Below are 15499 nucleotides of genomic sequence, written 5' to 3'. Positions count from 1 at the left end.
TTGGCAGAAGCTCCTTCGTTGCCTGCAGCTTCTTTTCAATAATGACCGTTTTTTCCAGGAAGAAGGATCCAAAGTCTTTGCAATTTGGAAGGTTGTTGGGTCAAATACCGGGAAGGTTGAGTTGGTTGTTGGATCATTGCTTTACAATTTCAAAAATCTTTTTGCAGCAATTTCTGGCTTGGTCCAGTTGAGTTCTAAAAAATTTGGCTTTTGAATTTCTGATTCTTTTGTTGTGTTTCTCACTAATCTTAACCTTTTCAGGTTCTCTGTGGAAGGTGAGGATCTCCAGGCTCTTTCTACTCGTCTCAAATTGAGTCTTTCAGTATTGAGGTTTTCGTTGAACCAGGGTTTAGAGACTTTGGTGGATACATTTTGTAGTTATAGGGGAGTAATCGAGTCAAGGATGTTGAAGATGGGGGTATTGTAATGCTCTGTAAGTTTGTTGACGTCCACCAAGTCTGTCCGGGGGTTTAGGTAATTGCAGTGGCGGCTCGCCGAGGGAGTGCTGCGGGGCAGTGCGGCGGGGCGGGGGAGGGGCAGGGTGGCGGGGTAGTGGGCTCTGACATACGGCAGAACGGAGTAAACTAAGTAAATAAATAAATAAAACAATTTACCTTGCGTGCACTGCATCGCCAAGTTGGCGAGTAGAAATAAATATGCCAGTCTACACTGTTGTATCGAGAAGCTGGTCAGAACCATTTGGTTATGCTGTACAGTTTGCTTGACCAGTTCCAGCATCAATTTCACTTCCTCTAGGATGTTTAGACATTCTCTCTTTAATGATTTCCTCATAATATACCGCAAGGTTTCAGGATTATCATAAAATTCGGGGTGGCAGATATCAGACATAAAATTCTTAATATATTTTAGCCATGAGATTTTCAAGGCATACTCAGAGCCACAGCAGTCCAATTGCACGATAAAAACCCATATGGTCCGATGTCCATAGTTTATGCCAGAGAAGAACTGGATGTACACTTATCAGATCTGCTGGATAAGTTGCTCCCAATTCCGCCTGACACATGAAATTAGAACAGCTGATTGGGAGCCAAGGAGATTTTTGAAAAACCCATTTTCTAACAGCTGTAATGAGTCTACATTTACATGAACCCACAACTCGGAACCATACATCGCAATTGACCGACATGTCGCATTATAAATGTTCAACATTTCTTTAGAGTGTTTACGGCCCAATTTCCTTGAGAAGTTGCACAGGCCCGTAATTGATCTATAAAACTGCATCCTTCTCGATGTTACTGCACTTCTCCAATTGCCATCACCATCGAATAAAATTCCCAAGTACGAAAAGGTGGGTGTTTGAGGTAAAATCGCATTTCCTATTAAAATATTACACCCCTTAGATAACTTTAGGCCAGCTTTCGTAACACAGGTTTTGCTTATATTAATTCATAACCCCAGATTCTCCATAAAATGTACAAATTTATCTAAGAGGTGCTGCAAAGCCATGGAGGTGCCATAAGCACTACATCTTCCGCATATAGCAGAACTGATACGGGCCGATGACCGGTTTGGGGCAGATCGGTACATGAGTCCTCAAGGATGCTGTCCAAGCTGTTGATGTATAAATTAAATAAAAACGGGGCGAGTAGGCACCCTTGACGGACTCCCTTTTTGATGTCAACGGATCGTGTACATTCAATTCTCGTACCAAAGGGAATCTTTGCAGAGCTAGTTGAGTACAAGTATCTAAGGAAATAAACAAAGGCGCAATCGATACCCATTGAGGTCATAATAGACCAAAGTTTGTCGTGAACAACACAATCGAATGCGGAGGTCAAATCCACAAACACCAGAAACAAATTGCCCCCTTTTATATACGTATATTTGCTGATCGATAAATTCAAGTTGATGGCCTGCTCCGTAGTCTCAATTCCCTGGCGGAAGCCACATTGAAAGTTGGACGTAATGTTGTTACTGTCTGTCCACTCCTGTAATCTACCTAAAACTATACGACCGACCACCTTAACTAGAGAATCCAGCAAAGAGATGGGTCTGTAGTGCGCGGGGCAGTTACGATCGCCCTTTTTGAATATTGGCACAATTTATTTATTTATATATTTATATAGCACAATTAATACCCAGAGGTGTCTAGGAGCTAACATCCAACTTCCTGTCAGCCAGGGGAACCAGGACTGAAAAAGGGAAAAAAGAGGGAAAAGAAGAGAAACTAGTCGCCGCTTATTACTAGGCCTTAAAATGCCAAGTCTTCAGACCCTTCCTGGAGGATATCAGGTCTGGTGAGTTTTTCAATGAGAGTGGCAGTTGATTCCACAATCTGGTGGTAATTTATAGGAAGCTTTTGCCACCCCAGTTGGAAACACGTGCCTTGGGAACTTCCACCAGCCGGTGGGAGGAGGACCGCAGCATTCTGGGAGGAGTATACTAGCGAAAGTGGTCAATCAAATATGCAGGGCCCTGGTTGTGCAGAGCCCTAAAGGCGATGCAGAGAGCCCTGAACTTGATCCTTTTTTACACCGGGAGCCTGTGAAGAGAATTCAGGGCCGCCTTTGCAGAAGCATATTTTGGTAGTTTAAATAGCAAGCGGGCATCTGAATTCTGCAAGACCTGGATTTTGACGAGGAGGGCTTTATTAAGGCAGTTGCAGTAGTCCAGCCTTGACAGAATTAATGCTGAGACCACTGTTTTCTGTAGGTCAGGTGGAATGAAGAAAGATTTTCCTCAGAATCTTTAAGGTGTAATAGATAGCTGATGTGATTGCATTCACATGGTGAGGGAATGAAGAAGTGGTGTCAAAGATGAGTCCCAGAGTCCTTGCCTTGGGGACTGGAATGGGGAGAGGGCCAAGTTCGACAGGCCATCAGTCCGAGGACCAGTGGGAGATATCTCTGCCAAAAAGAAGAACCTCCGTCTTACTGGAGTTCAGTTTGAGTAACTTTTCTGAGAATCTGGGATTCTGACCAGGAATTTGGGAATCCAGCATTTCGGCAAGACTTAAAAACCAAAGTCAAAAGAGGGCCCCAAAGATCAGTATTATTTTTTTAAATATCAATTGGGATCCCATATGGGCCTGGTGCTTTTCCTCCCTTACTTGATCCCAGGGCCCGATTGAACTCCTCCAATGTAAAGTTAAAATCAATATATTTTGACAAAAATGTAGGCCCAGAGAGGGCATCTCCCGACACAGACGCTGAGCTATTTTGACGGTTTTTGGTTGAACCCGTATATATTTTGGCAAAGTGAGCTACCCAATCTTCTTCCGTAATGGTGACCTCAATTCTGGGCACGCCAGAATGCCGTGGTGTCTTTATTAAGGCTTGCCTCATACAGGTTTTCCCACGCCTCCTCTTTTATTGCCAGGAGGGTTACTTGGGTAGGAAGAGCACCCAAAACTATTAAAGGTGACTGTATTATAGTGAATTTTGATATCCATCATATAGTGGGTGAACTACTATTTGACCTACCAAGCATGCCATCATTCCATTCTGAAATCTTTGCTCTACCATTAGGTTTTTTCTATAAACCTTATCCTTCTACTCAGCCTTCCACTTTTAGATCACATGTTACTTGGAAGCCTTTTCATCACCCGTTTAACCAACCTATTCCTCCCTTAGTCTCACCTTTTCCTTTAACCCCTTGTGTGCCCCGCCCTTTCCCCGCCCTGTGCCGGGCATTGAATTAGCGGGCGGGGTTCATGACGAGATAGTCTCGTCATGGGCACAGCGCAACCGCGGCCCATGACGAGACCATCTCGTCATGGGCACTCAAGGGGTTAAGGAATAGATTTGCTGCACTAGAAGGCTTGTCTACCTGCGACTGACTAGATTATATTATCTAATGGAGATGGTGCTATAGATTTACAAAAAGTGTCTCTTTTGCTCACTGTAACTTCTGCAATTACTCAAGCGTCAATAGGCAGGCAGTTAGACAGTCTGAATTTGCCCCAGAGACTGACACCTCGAGAGAATCTCTCGGGGTCTATAGCGGCTATGTCCTGGAACAGCTCTTGCTACAATCAAAAAAGGTTTAATACAGAATGGCTGTCTCTGCATCTAGTGATATAGTGTGCCTCCAAGAGACTTGGGAAATAGATTCAATACACCTGAATGGGTACTGTTCTTTTCAAACTGCCGCCGTACCTTCACCGGCTGGTCGGGCTAAGGGTGGTTTGCTGACTGTAATCTCTAATGCTTTTCCTCTCCAAGTGAAGTCATTTCTGAATACGTCACCTTATTATCATATTAATTTAATAGAAAACTGTGTGGATTATTGCAGGCTTCTTATTAACTTTTATAATAACAATTTTGGAAGTAATCAAGCAGTGGCGTTGGCTCCTATAGAAAGAGACATTAATGACTTACAAGATAAATGCACTAAACCCTGCAATATAATTTGGCTCGGGGACTTTAACACTCACCCTTGTGACAAGATCAATGTGCCAGTATGTGAATACAGGATGATGAGGGGGAGAGTGTTACTCATTTTGGTCACACAGAGTATAGCAATGCCTTAAATAGACTACTAACTATAAATTATCTTGTATTTTTAAATGTTTTTGAAGTTTTAACTGGTCAGTTTGGATCTACTTTTTTAAAAATCATTTTGTTTCCTCTACCCTTGATTATGTTTTGGTCTCTGATTCAATAAGAGGGCTTTTCTCTCACTTTGAGATTGTGTTTTATCCTTTTAGTGATCATGCTGCAATAACTTTTCTTATCCCCGCTGTAAAGAAAAATGACTGTGTTTTTAAACTCCCCATAAACCCTGTAATTGCAAGAGAGAATGGCATTGTTTTGAAGTGGGAAAAATTGGACTCTAGGAGGTTTTTGGCCAACCTACTCTCCAACCAACTTGGGGAGATAATGCTTTGCCTAGACTCAGTTTCACATGACAGCACGGTCTCGGCCTTTGAGCTAATTTTATCTGATGTTAAAAACAACTTAACCCTTGTCATACGTAATGGCCGGCGTAAAAAATATAGGGGCATATCAGCAAGGGCCGGCGATAATTATCGCTAAGCGCATTTAGCGCTAGGATAATTATCGCCGGTTATCGCTGCTTTCTATCGCAGAGATAGCATGCTATCAGCAACGCTTATCTCCAAAGCGATAGAAATGAAAGCGTTAGATGGAAAACAGTGTGATTTTCGCTGGAAATCCAGCGATAATCGCACTGTGACGGGCGATACCTTGCTGATAGGGCAGGGTGGTCTTAGCCATGTAATCCACCTCCCATTGGATTACATGGCTAAGTCAGAACTAAAGCAGGCGTAAGGAAAGTAGCAATAACCATGGTTAGCGCTACTTTTCTTATCGCTATGCTTGTTAGCGATTCCCTTGATAATTGGAGAAATGTTGGTTAGCGACATTTCTCCAGTTATTTCGGAAAGGAACGCCCACTTTGCATCTCATTAGAGATGCAAAGCTGGGCGTTCAGTAAACAGGCGCTAAGGCAAGGATTCACACGATAGCGTGACCTTGCTGATATAGCGATAAAATTATCGTCGCTTTTCGGACGAAAACGCTCGCAAAAGTGCCGATCATTTTTTGTCGCCGCCTTGTAGATATGCCTCATAGTTGGTTTGATGACGACTGTGATAAAACACTAAAGAATCTATATATAGCCTTGAAGTCCAAACTCCGAAACCCACCCTTGATTAAGTGTTTGCGCCAAGCTTATAAAAAAGCAAGGACCACTAGGCTGAAAGCTCTAAAGAAAGAGTAGTGGGAAAATTTGCAGAAGTCTGCTATATTAAAAAGCTCGCAAGCATTTTGGGCTCTGATTAATGCACCATTTTTAAAAGATGAGCAGGTCATGACCACAGATACTAATGTTGAACAGGAGGAATGGGTGACCTACTTTGAAGGTCTATTCGGAGCTGATGATACAACAACTTCTCAGCTCTCTCCGCAAATTTTAGCAAGAGTAGAGGATCATGTTAGTTTCACACTCGAAGAAACAAAGCATGCTTTAAATCAGTGTAAACGGGCAAAGGCACCGGACCCAGATGGAGTCCCTATTGATTTGTTTTTAGAGAATCAAGATCTTTGGGCCCCGCTTTTAACAAATGTTTTTAATAAAATTGCCCAAATAGGTGCCCCTCCATCGTGGAAGACAACTGTAATTGTTCCCATATACAAAAAGGGGGATAGGTCGATTCCGAAAAACTATGGACCTATCTCTTTGATAGATTCTACCGCAAAATTAATGGGTCGGCTGCTTTTGAATAGATTAGAAAAGAATATTATAATCCCATGCCAGTTTGGCTTTGGAAAAGGGAAAGGCCTGAACCTGAGTCTAATTATAGCAAAATACACGGCAGCCAAAAAAGGCCATCTCCATCTTGCCTTCATGGATCTGTCTGCAGCCTTTGACTGCGTGGCACAGCCTAGGCTGTGCCAGATCATGGAGGCAATGGGGATTGACCTGAATATTATCACTATCATTCGTGATTTGTACTCAGGTGCCTCAGCCTGTGTCCGCTATGGAAGGGATGGTGAGTGTACCAGGTTTTTTTAAATTGCGAGAGGTGTGAGGCAGGGGTGTGTCCTCGCCCCTTTCTATTTGCACTCTACACCAATGATGTTGAATCTGCCCTGCTGGGATCTACTCCGGATGTTCCTTACATTAACTCAGTACAGGTACCAATACTACTATACGCGGACGACGCAGTACTTTTAGCTCGTACCAGTAAAGCGCTGCGTCGTTTAGTGCTGGAATACACGCAGTTTATGAACAATCTGGATATGAAAGTTAGCTATTCAAAGTCTTTTATCCTAGTAGCAGGCACAAAACAGCGGAAACAGCTGCAAATTAACACTGAAGGGGGAAAACTGGGAGTTGACGATTCTTTTAATTACCTAGGGATTATGTTTGACTGTCAAATGAATTGGCAAAAGATAACTGTAAATAGAGGGATGCAGATGGAAAAGAATATTGGGGCCCTAACTAAATTTATTAAAAAAAACTGGATTAAATCCTGTAGATGGAATAAAAACAGTGTATGAAGCTAAAACGGTATCTGCTGCCACTTATGGAGCAGCTGTTTGGGGAACCAGAGATTGAGCGAAACTGCAGACTATTGAAGATAACTTTTTAAAAAGGATCCTTTCATTGCCGAAGTCATGCGCCAATTATAAGTGCCATATGAAACTGAGAGCCCCTTATATTGCCGATAAAATCTCAGTGGCGCCGATCTTAATGTGGCACTCAATATGGCGAAAGGAGACCCTCGCACTGACAAGAGACATTATAAAGGATGTTTTGAAATTAGATGGGGTGGGTAACATCACTTGGCTACATTATGTCGAATCCACATTGAAAACAGTTGGGTTACATCACCTTTTTGTAGACCCTACAACCTGTTGTTCTATTTCTAAAATTGATTTGAAAGCCCATTTGCTATCTACTTTACAGACAAGAATGGAGGCGCAAAATATCAAGCTGTCGACAGTTAAAACATACCTGGCTTCCCCTAGTATAATGCGAATGGATATAAACTCAACATATTTGTCTTTCGTCACCAATCTACAGCACAGGTATATCTTGGTGAGATTCTGTTTAAACTACATCCCTCTGATGTTGGGTTTTCCCTGCAATATCTATGTGGCCTCTGACCTCCCATTTTGTACCTGTCACGAGCGATCTGTACAGAATGATATACATTTCTCGTTCTTCTGCAAACTTTACTGTGATGAAAGGAAAAGGTTTATTATCCCCCCTTATGCGCAAAATGAATTTTAAGCAGTGTTGTGTAGCCCTTTATTATCTGCAATTATTATCCCTTTTACCTGCTTCTCTTTGGCGTCCTTCTTGTTATCTGCACTAAAAAGGAGACAAACAATCTGCTTAACTTTTATCCCTAAAGCAAAAATTAATTTACTATATTGTGTTAATAATTATGAATGTATACTTTTTAATGTAATAACTTTGTACAAGGTTTTGTATTTAAAGTTTACTGTAATTCTGTGGAATGTTTTTTAAATGTAGTATACTTTTAATGCCTTCATTGTGTTGGCTAAATAAAGTTATTCTGACTGACTGACCAACCACGATAGAGCGCAAGTTGGATACAAAAAGTTGATTGGGCCTGGTAGGCTCTTACCTTCGGACTAAGACAAAAGTTTGACAGGACGTCTCTAAGAAGGTAGAAGTTCAGCGGGCAAGGCTACAGGTGGAGTCTGAGGAGGAGGTGTTGTCGTTGGGAAACAGCTGTATGAAGTTCTAGTGAAGATTTCTACATTTGGACTTAGTCTCTTTTTTGGAAGTCGAAAATCTCCAGCGGGACAAGGCTGGAGGCTGTGTCAACGGGAGTTCCATGAGGCCAGATATCCCTTTGGCTAAAGACTGCTAAACAGGATTTGCTGCTGTGGGGAAGAAAGTCATGGGAGCTGCTACAAAGTCAGTCCGACCGGCGATGTACCATGGACAGATAGACAAGCAAGTTGGTCCTGTTCTCCTCGTGGTTCCCTGTAGCCAAAACCTTTGAGATTTTGGCTATCTGGGCACCTTTAACATCACAACCAGGTGTCCAGGACTTTAGGGTGACCCCTTGTGGGTTAACAAATCACTCAGGCTTGGTGCAGGTGCAGGTTTATAGTGATTGGAGCCTTTTCTGTCCCTAAAGTTCTGATCCTGAGGCTAGCCAACTAGCCCTTGGAGTCACTTTGGTAGTCCTGGGTTCAAGCAGTGGAACAGGGCAGGCCTCTGTGAGGATTCAAGACAGGCTCCAAACAGCAAAGTATTACTTCCAGGTACAGCAAAGCAGTCTTTTTGAGTACACAGAATGCCACAGCAGCAGGCAGTTCTCTGAGAGTCTTTCCGCAGGTCCAGAAAGTGAACTGAAGAGTGGTTCTGAGGATCCGATTTTTATACCTGGTGCTTTCTTTGAAGTAAGAGAAGTGTCTGGAGAATTCCCTTTGAAGTGCTTGAAGGTTACTGCTTCCCCTGCCCTGGTTCTTGTATGTCTGCATGAACAATGCAGGGGTGACAAGTCCTTTATGTGAAGGTAGAGCACATCCTATTTCGTGGCAAGTGGGGCTCTGCCCAGCTCTGCCCCCCTGCTTGTTAATGACCTATTTAGGCACACCTAATCCTTCTATTGTGTGGCTGTCTGGGAGAAATGGTCCAACTCCCAGCTACACCCAGTCATGTGGCTCAGGGACAGGCTACATTCACTATTCACATTTTCTCAGAGTGATATTTTCATAATTGTAATTTAAAATCCAACTTTACCATTAAAAAGGATTTTTAATTACAATTTCTCAGACACTAAACATGAAATCTTACCTGTTCCTAATCAAACGTTATCTCTTATTGAATGCAGTAAGGCAACCCAATGATATCCTATAGGAGAGGTAGGCCTCACAGTAGTAAAAAAAGAATTTAGGAGTTTTCACTACCAAGACATGTAAAACTTAAAAGTACATGTCCTACCTTGTAATTACAATGCACCCTGCCCTATGGGCTACCTAGGGCCTACCTTAAGAGTGACTCATATTCCATAAAAGTGAAGTTTAAGGATTTGCATGGGAGTTATATTGCCAAGTCGAATTGGCAGTTTAGAACTGAAATCAGGCTGCAACCGCAGACCTAGGACATGTTCAAGTGGGAGGCACAAAAGGTGCTACAGGCCCAGTAGTAGCATTGCATTTACAGTCCCACAGTGTATGGTATACTACTTTACTGGGGCCAGCAAAAACGAATTTCAGCAAAAATAGGAGGGTAAAAGCAAAAGGTTTACGGGAAGACCACTCTAAGGCTGACAGGTCTAGCACAAGGTCACAAAGCCTGTCAGTGTGCAGAGGTGATTTCCAACGTCAAGTGCCCAATATTATACTAGGTGGGAAGAACATTTACTGCATTTGGGCCCTTCACAGCAACTTACGGGACCAATCTCCTGGATTTAAGTTAAGTATGGGGCAAGGTATAAGGCAGCACCAACAGGTCACCTCGGACGGCATTGGGGCGGCTGGGTGCAGAGTTACTTTCAAGCGTTTCAATCCTACCCTATGGGGATCGGTCCGGTCGAAAAGAGGCAGCAAGCTTGGCCTGGGACACCAGTCGGTCTGAACCACAAGTCTCACGATGCTTGCGGACACCTTTGGTCCTCTTCTTAATGTGCCAGGGGGGCACGGTGCAGAGTTGTCTTCAGGCATCTAATTTTCTTCACCCGGAGCAATCACGGTAGAGGTGGCCTGCTATCAGAGGCTTCAGGCAGCGTCAGAGAGTTCCTGTGGGATGAAACCAAAGAAGACTCTGGGCCAAATATTTACAAGGAGCTATCGCTGAATTAACGGCACATTATCGCAGCCAAAGTCGTGATAAATTTACCTCCCCATTCACAAGCTGGTGTAAACAGCCCACAGCACCAGTTAACCCGCGATAGCAGCCGCAAAAAACATCGCCGCAGATGACCCCCGCAACTATCGCTAATGAGATGCAGAGTGGGCGTTCCCGTGCCAAAAACCACAACAACATCACACCACAACATTCTCAACGACCAGCCACATCGGCGATAAAAACACAAAACAGGTGATAAGGCGCGTTAGCACCAGGAAATCTACACCTGCTCTGACCTGGTGTAAAGTCGGACGGCAGCCAGTACCACAAAAGGGAGACCAGCCCAGGGCCACATCGGAAGGGCAACAGACACCATGGAGTCACTCATCATGCGGCCCGGACACTCAAGAGGGCCACAACACCCACCAACACCACCACAGGACCCCAACCCACACCTGGAAACCCCCGGACCACCAACAGACGCAGCGCAGAAAAAGACAGCGGACCCCCAGGAAGCGTACCAGCCGCACAGACCCAACATCTGACAATGTCACCATCCACCACATGCTGAAAGGGACAACCATCCTATGCATCCTGACCATCATAGCCTAACAGGTCTACGGCACCAACACAGCGGACAACCAACATCCCACCCCACACCAAGCTGCTGGCTAGGCTGCACCTGTTGGCCCCTGGCACCTCCCAACCAACACCCACCAGAGTCGGAGGTGTCTCACAGCCAGCCACATCCAAGTTCCCCACACCTGTCCTGGACATCACCATCACCCTGGTACCCCAGTCCCCATACATCCAACACAATGCGCAGGTCACAATGGTGACCAAGTAAGGACCATACGCCCTAGCAGGATGCACGCACGTGTTGGGGGCAAACCACAGCACACATGTCCTACCTGTGCCCCCTGGTGACACAGCACACAATCACCGCAACAGAAAGCACACATCCCACCCCAATGTGCAGGCAACAACAGAACACCGTGGAACCTCCAACAATGGAGCCAGTGTGCATGATTCCTAATCCTCAGACTGTCTATCATCAACCAGCGTACCTAGGATGGCAACATGGGAAATGCACAGCCGCTTGGCAAGTTCAAAATGAACACCCCACTCACCGCAACTCCCAACCATGCAAATCACAACCCTGGCAATGCACACGTCACAAAATCACAACCAACATGCACAACAACATGTCCACCCACCAGACACGACATGACAACTCACAATGGTTACCTGGCCAAGCCGTGAACATCAGCCATCAACGGCATGGCACCTCAGCCACACAACAGCTGAATGTGGGGAGAGGTGGCAATCAGGCATGTGTGAAGGATGCAGTAGTACCATGATTGGGAAAGTACACAATGCCAAGAGTGGCGGAGATGTGCTGGACAGACCGCAGTATGCAGCACACACCCATATCCATGGCGACATACACCTCTTGTGTATGCTGTGTAGTGGACAGTGGACGCAACCATGTCACCACAGCCAGTGGGGGACCTTGCGGAAATCTTGCCTGTTACGCCCCCCCTAAGCGTGACCAGAGTGGGATGGCCCGGCGTACGCCACGCCAGCGTAGGGGAGTGAATAAAAAGCACGTAGCCCTGGGCGTGATCCTCTTCTGGAAAGCCCATCGTCTCTGCCAGGGTGGCGCATCTCACTCCGCAACGATGCCGACTCCGTCCTCCTGAGCGGAGTTGCCTGTGACGCTGTGTGCCTGCCGAACCCCGGCACGCTGGACCACGAACTCGTCAGGGCCGCTCCTGCGCAGCCAGGCCTCACTGATCACCTGCTGACACCGGCGTGTGTCAAGGAGGGCCCACCACGTGCCGGCGCAAGCTCCAGGCCTGAGTCCCGCAACCTTGGCAACCTCCTCAGCCCTTCACAGCCTCCACTACACAGGCCCGCTTTACTCCTTTTCGTTGACGTACTCTACTGCCGCCTCAGGCCTACTCTTTGGCCCAGTAGGTCCCATATGTGAAACTGTGTACTGAGTCATGAATGGCAGTGACCCCAAATCTGGACCAGCGGCAACAGCACCAGGCCCCACTTGATCAGTGAGGCATAATTCCATATGGGCTACTTGCGACACGTGGTGCCACTAACCCTGTTCAACGCCAGCCGGCGATACGTGGATGAGGGACCAGGACTACCCTGCGGACCAGTAGGTCCCACATCCAGCACCTAGGTGCAAATCACGAATGGCAGAGTCCACACCATTGGTCGCACGGAGAGGAGTAAGAGGATGACGGGATGCAGTCCGGAGGGAACAAGATCATCGTTACAGAGGTGATCGAACACTACCGACAACTGCCCTTGTGTCACTAACTCTGTGCCTCGCCAGCCAACGGCACGTGGCTGTGGGCCACTGATGACCGCTGCCTCCAGCCTACACTGCGGTCCAGTAGGTCACAGACTCCTCATTTTGCAATGGCTGAGTTCATATCAGCGTACCGGCATCATCGCAGACAGCATCCCCTCTCAGCCCTGGTGCCACTAAGTCTGATCCCCGACAATCATGGACACTCTCTTGTCGAACTTTGGTGGTGTCTGAGTCTATTGACTAGGGGGCAGTTTTCATCCTCATGTAGCTGATACCGAATTGGTGGTGGCAACGAGGCTGTTGCATTCCACTCCTCCATTTGCTGCTTGCGGATAAAATCAAACCTTTTGGTGTCATGCCCTGGAGGACACCTTCCACTGTCCCCCGAAGCCCTCAGCAACATACACCTCGGACATTGATGGTGACCCGCTCAGGTCGCATGGCCCATCTGACTGCACCGCAAGTCACCGTCCCGTGGCTGGGTGCCTGTGCTGGCCGCTGTGCATCTGGGGCCACTACCTCTGTACTTGTCAGGTCCGGGACCCCTTCTTCAGAGATATTGGATGGCCCCTGAAGCGTTGGCCTTGGGGTCATCAACGCAATTTCTCTGTGGCCCTGCACTGTACGCAGCCTCCGGGCCCAACAGCGTCCTCTCACCAGGGCTCACACACCAAATCGAGTCCTGACCGACCCGGACGTGGCATCACCGCAGGAGGCACGCCACCACTGCAAGGACCACCTCCAACAGCCATCTGCCACAGTCGACACAGTGGTCCTGACAGACTTACAGAGTTGCTCAGACCTGTCATGGATGCCATTATCGGCATGATACCCTGCTCAGCACTCCAGGTGCCAGTGACTCAGTGCACCGCAAGCCATTGTCTGTTACTGATTGAGTTTTGAGCTGTGGAGAGGTTGCGCAGCTATGTCACCTCAAACAGTGTGGGGGCCCTGAGACGTTGATGGGGAAGATGATGCAGGTATGACACACCCCACTGCATCTGCATCAGGCATCTATCGAAGGGACACAATCTAAGACTTTTTCTTCACATGGGTGCGCTCATCTCTAGTGTCCCATCCCCAGTGCACTGTAACTCACGGACAATTCTGTTTGCATGTTGGCTGTTCTCTGGACTTTCACCGGCTCCCTCCATGTTGCTCAGCAGTTGACTCTATTATGCATGTGTTTTCTGTTTCCGTTGCATTGGTGTCTAATGTTCAAGTGGTTGCCAGCACCAGACATACCGTGCAGAATGGCTTACACTCACCCCACACACATCCAGCACAGGCGTCACTGTACATGTGGCCCTGCCAATAAAGGGGCCGGGCGCATGTGCCCGTAGCCAGTTCAACATGATATCTGCATGTGTCCCTGTGGTCTTGTTGTATGCATGAGGGCCCTGGGCCCTACGCCATTACATTGTGCTGTGTACATCGGATACAGACGTGTCACCGCAGGCAGCGGGTTGGAGCTTGAACGTGTAGCTTTGTCGTCACCCACTCAATTTATAAGGGGAGTAACCAGGGCTGTCGTACGCAGAGCCAACATGGGTGTGTGACTGCTATTTGAGCGCCTGTGCCCGTGGTTCTGTCCTGTGAATGTGCATCTGCATGTGTCTCTTTGGCAGTGTGGGTCTCCTTAGTGGGGTGTTGGTGGCCCCTGAAGGGAGATAGACACCTACGTATGTGTCCTGGTTAGCATTCCATGGGTTCAGCCCCTACCCACACCTGTTGGGCCACCTCCTTTTGGCGTGCAGGAACATGGCATTGGGGTGTGATGTGTGGGTGGGTGAAGGTTCATGAGCCAGCTGTGCTTGCGGGTGCTTCCTGCTGTGTGGTCTGTTGCAGGCTCGGTGTTCTCCTCTGAGTAGCTTGGCTGTCTGGGTCCTGGTGGACTGTTGCGTGGGATATCCATGTGCTGTTGTAGGGCATCTGTGTTGACGGTGTGGTGGTCCTCTCTGGCATCACATATGTGCTCTGCTGAAGGTGTTGTGTGCCCCTCTGCGATGTGAAGGGGAGGTGTGTATTGACTTTGTGTTGACATATATGTTGGCACATTGTGCAGGTTTGCATGCAGACTGTATGGCAATGTACATTGTGACTGTTTGGGGGGTGCTGGATTCTTCTGCGGGACAGTGTACATTTGGTCTACATGACGTATGTGAGGTCGTACGCGTAGATTTCCATTTCACAGTTTCCGGCTCCGTCAAATGTAGTAGGCATGTGTCTGTGCATGTGCGGAGCCAGTTGTGTTCTCTGTTCTGCAGTGTCGGCTATGCGTGTTGTTCCTCGTGGTCGTCAATGTGGGTGTGCTGTTCGTGCTATGTGTGTGACCTGGGTGATTGTGGGTGTGCAGTGTGCTACACCTCGTTGTGCATTTATGCCATTGTGCCCACTCCCCCGTCCCCCCAGTCCCTGTTATTTGCACTCCCTGTTAATGTTGTGCCAGGTCCTCTCGAGCTGTGTCCGTACTCCCTACTCCTTGCACCGTCTCCACACTGATGACTATGGCCTGGGTTTCTTTCAGCTCCTCCAGTGGCGCTGGACTGCCACCTCCTGTCGCCGTCGCTGCCTTACTGTTGGCAGCAGGTTTGTGCCTGGTTTAGGTAGTCACGTCATGCCGGCGCTTATTCACCTCCTGGATTGGCCTCCTCGGCACTCCAGGTGGTCTGCTAGTGGGTCAGTTGCTGGTAGTGTTCTGTCACCTCCGTGACGCTGGGCTTGTTTTTCTGTGGTCTGCACCCCATCTTCCTCTCACTCTTCTCCTTGGTCTTCCCCGACCCCGTTGTTCCTTGCTGGTAGTCTGTGGGGTTTGCAGGGTTCGAGTTGGCCCCTGCGCTGTGTCAGTGTGCACTATTTTGAAAACGTTGTGGCACCGGGCTCAGTGCTGATTAACAATTACAA

This window comes from Triturus cristatus, chromosome 6 (genome assembly GCF_964204655.1).
Source record: "Triturus cristatus chromosome 6, aTriCri1.1, whole genome shotgun sequence".
NCBI classification, from domain to species: Eukaryota; Metazoa; Chordata; class Amphibia; order Caudata; family Salamandridae; genus Triturus; species Triturus cristatus.
Note: the sequence above shows the minus strand (reverse complement) of the source record.